This window comes from Gossypium arboreum, chromosome 13 (genome assembly GCF_025698485.1).
Source record: "Gossypium arboreum isolate Shixiya-1 chromosome 13, ASM2569848v2, whole genome shotgun sequence".
Taxonomy (NCBI): Eukaryota; Viridiplantae; Streptophyta; class Magnoliopsida; order Malvales; family Malvaceae; genus Gossypium; species Gossypium arboreum.
Genome location: NC_069082.1, coordinates 11,604,011 through 11,608,349, shown reverse-complemented (window position 1 = coordinate 11,608,349; position 4,339 = coordinate 11,604,011). Strand labels below are relative to the sequence as shown.

Below are 4,339 nucleotides of genomic sequence, written 5' to 3'. Positions count from 1 at the left end.
GCCCCCAAAGGTCAGTAGTTAGGAGGTCCCGAATCGCATCAGCCAGTTGAACTTGTTCTATAGTAGCTCAGTCGATGCAACGGCTAGTAATTAAAGGTTGGGCCCGAAAGATTTGGAAAAGTTCTTCTTGAGGCCCCCGGGGGAACTGCAAGAGAGGGTGACGAATTTTCGTGGTTGGACCCGCGGAAGATGACGCTCCCTTCCATTTCTTAGAAGCAGGTACGGCAGTTTTCTTTCCTAGTAAAGACGACATGGTACTTGCAATCAAAACCATTAATTGATCTTGAGGAATTATCAAAGTAAAATGAAAATAATTTGGAAGTAACAATCATAATTTTAGTAACTACTAAGACTAACAAGTTAATCAAGGCAATCAATTGTATGGCATAAAAATTAGCAACGAATTTCATGGAATGCAACATGTGTGACGGATGAAAAGTGTTAACACTGAAGGCATGAGTATGTATATTGATCTAATCATGAATATTTACTCCTAACTAATTAAATAAAGTAGAGGAATCACATAAAGAGTAAGAATTTGAACATGAAAACAACATAACTTGTGCTATGAGTAAAATGTAAGTGATAGAGAGATGAAAATAATCATGAAAAATGCATAGTACTGTGATAACTAACATGAAAAATGAGTGCAATTAAAGGGGGAAAAGTAAACAAACACTAGAAGGAGAGAAATCGGGCATCAAAAATGAAGTGAGAAGTGGCGTACGGGCGTGGTAGGGAGGCCGTGTGAACTTGCAGCGGCTAAGGTTAGGGTTTTTGAATGGGGAAGAAAGTGAATAGTGCAGGGTATTTATAGATTTTGGGCCACACGGCCATGGCACACGCCCGTGTTCCCCAATTTTTTCTCGTGTGTTTGGTGTTTTTCCTATTTAGGACCGTCTGAAATTCGTCCCACGCCTGTGTACCTTGGGCGTGTGGGTTCACACGGCCGTGTCGCACGACCCTGTCTAGCTTCGTTTGCTTCTCTCATGTTCATGTATGCAAGCCCCACGCCCGTGTTAATCTAACAGGTTCGACCACGGGGGTTAGACACGGGCATGTCGCACGCCCGTGCTGTTTTAACAGGTTCGCCCATAGTTCTTCCACACAGGCGTATTGAACGCCTGTGTTGTTTTGGCAAGCTCGACCACGGCCATGTCGCACGACCGTGGCATTTTATCGTAGCCCAAGTTTGGGGAAATCCTTGCCCTGTTTTCACACGGCCATAAGCACGCCCGTGTGCTTGGCCGTGTCTCTGTGGAAAACTTGTACTCAAGAGCTCTGTTAGTAAGTTAGATGTTGAAGACTAAATTTTAAAGAAGTTAATACAGTTAGTGATCGGGTTGCCTCTCGAGAAGTGCTTATTTATGTACCCTATTATCGCAATTTCCGATGTGTTGCCAAAATTGCGAGCTTCAAGGGTGATTGTTTCGTCTCCCACACAGAGTGTGAGTTCACCTATGCCAACATCAATAATCGTTTTAGCAATTGCTAAAAAGGGCCTTCCTAGAATTAAAGGAGTGTTGCTATCCTCCTCTATGTCTAAAACAATGAAGTCAACGGGAAATATGAATTTATCGATTTTAATTAGCACATCTTCAACAATACCCCTAGGGGATCTTATAGTTTTATCTACTAATTGAATACTCATCCTAGTCTATTTGGGTTTCCCAAGACCTAGTTGCTTAAACATTTTATAAGGCATGACGTTGATACTAGCCCCTAAATCAGCTAATGCATTATTAACATCTAAACTACCAATTAAGTAAGGAATCGTAAAACTCCTTAGATCTTTTAGTTTGTTCGGTAGCTTATTTTTCAGAATAGCTGAGCACACTGCGTTTAGCTCCACATGCAACGCCTCATCCAACTTTCGCTTATTTGCTAAAAGCTCTTTTAAAAATTTCATTGCATTTGGGATCTGCGATCGGGCTTCAATAAACGGTAAGTTAATATGTAATTTTTTTAAGAGTTTAAGGAATTTACCAAATTGTTCATCTGAGCGGTCTTTCCTTGTCGTGTTGGGGTATGGCACAAGAGGTTTATATTCGACATTCACTGATTTGTTTGTATTTTGATCTACCTCACCTTGGCCTTTGCTTACCACAGTTTCTTGCCTCGGTTCTAGTTCAGGCTCCACAAATCCTTCTTCATCTTGAACATTAATCGCGTTGAGTTGTTCCCTTGGGTTGGGTTCAGTATTACTTGGCAAACTACCTTGTGGTCGTTCAGAGATTAGTTTGGAAAGCTGGCCTATCTGAGTTTCGAGCCCTTAGATCGACGCTTGTTAGTTTTTAAGTGCTGTCTCGGTGTTCTGAAAATAGGTTTCTGACACTGATATAAACTTTGAGAGCATCTCTTCAAGGTTCGGCTTCTTTTCCTATTGGTAGGGTGGTTACTGAAAACCCAGAGGATGTTGTGGTCTTTGATTTCCTTGGCCTCCCCATGAGAAATTAGGGTGGTTCTTCCAACCTGCATTGAAAGTGTTACTAAATGGATTTTTTTTAGGTCGAGGATTACTACATATGTAATTTAATTGCTCGTTATCCATGTTGTGGCCATAAGGTTGGTATTCCGAATGGCTTGTTCCACCGCCACTTGCTTCGCACTGTATCACTAGGTAAACCTGTGAAGAACTAAGAAAACCATCAATCTTTTTATTTAAGATTTCTACCTGATTAGAGAGAATGGTGACCGAATCGACATTATAAATGCCAGCTATTTTCGTTGGCTTTGTCCTCATCACTTCCCACTGATAGTTATTTAGTGACATCTCCTCTATAAACTCATAAGCATAGTCAGGTGTTTTATTATTGATGGTTCTGCCAGCAGCTGCATTAACCATTTGCTGAGTCGAAGGATTCAGACCATTATAGAATGTTTAAACTTGGAGCCAAAGCGGTAGCCTATGGTGAGGACACCTTCTCAAAAGATCCTTGTATCTCTCACATGCATCGCAGAGTGTTTCTAAATCCATCTGCACAAAAGAAGAGATATTATTAAGTAATTTAGCCGTTTTAGATGGCAAAAAATATTTTAGTAAAATTTTTTCTGTCATTTGTTCCTAAATAGTAATTGACCCTCGTGGTAACGAGTTCAACCACTGTTTAGCTTTGTTCCTCAATGAAGAAGGGAATAGCCGAAGACGAATAGCATCATCAGAAACATCATTAATTTTAAATGTATCACATAGTTCCAAGAAGTTGGCTAAATGAGCGTTAGGATCGTCATCCTGCAAACCATCAAACTAAACAAATTGCTGTATCAATTGAATAGTGTTAGGTTTTAATTCAAAAGTATTTTCAGCTACAGCAGGTCTAACTATGCTTGATTCAGTTCTTGTTAAAAAAGATTTAGCATAATCATACATAGTGCGTGGAGTAGGATTTTGATTAACCGCAATTACAGGAGGTAGCTAATTTTTTTGGTTTTTAGCCATTTCTTCGGTTGGGGGTTGAGTATCGTCTTTCTGTTTATTCTCTGTGTATCTTAAGCTTCGCCTTATTTCTCTTTGGTTTTTACAAACTGTGCGATTCATTTCTTCGTCAAAAAGTAATGGTCCTGACGGGTTTCTTCTAGTCATAAACTATAAAAACCTGCCAAGAGAAGGAAAAAAAGTAAATTGATAAGTAATAATAATAAAAAAATTAAATTGCAAGGAAAATAAATGGCTAAAGTAATAAAAATTGAGCGTTCCTAATATCTTAGTTCCCCGGCAACGGTGCCAAAAACTTGATCGCGTGATTTCGTGATAGGTTTTAAATATTTATTATTACTCATTCTTGAAACTAACTATTATCGCGATGTAGGCAAGTGTACCTATCGAACAATAGTATAGTTTTAGCAAGACCGGATTGTCGAACCCAAAAGAACTAAAAGTACTAGTAATGACTATCTTTTTATTATCTAGCCTAAGAATAAAGAGGTTTTGTTTTAATTAATTAATTATCTAAACTAAGAACTCACAGAGAATAGAATTGGGAAATTGCTTTTTGGAAAATCAATTGAATGAAGGCAATACCTAAGGAAAAATCCACCTAGACTGTACTTGTTATTCTGGCTCCGAATTGGACGATTTATTCATTTAACTTGTTTCGTAGAGATCCCTAAGTTATGTTATTATCCCTATTCAAGACTAATAACGTCTAAACCCTAAATTGAATAATTGAGACTTTTCTCTAATTAACACTCTAGGGTTGCATTAACTCGATCTATGGATCCCCTTATTAGGTTTCACCTTAATTCGGTAAAATCTTGTCACCTTATGTCTAGGCGCGCAATCCACTCCGCTTAATTATGACAAATGTACTCTTTGACAGGGTCTATTCCTCCTCTGAAT

At 38.8% G+C, this 4,339-nt stretch overlaps 1 non-coding gene across 1 annotated transcript; it reads left to right on the top strand.

Annotated features, from left to right (window-relative positions):
- Nucleotides 1-2,902: 2,902 nt before the first annotated feature.
- Nucleotides 2,903-3,007, top strand: LOC128286985 (small nucleolar RNA R71). Its single transcript, XR_008277685.1, has one exon. It is a non-coding gene; the product is annotated as a small nucleolar RNA R71 (small nucleolar RNA).
- The last annotated feature ends 1,332 nt before the right edge of the window (nt 3,008-4,339 follow it).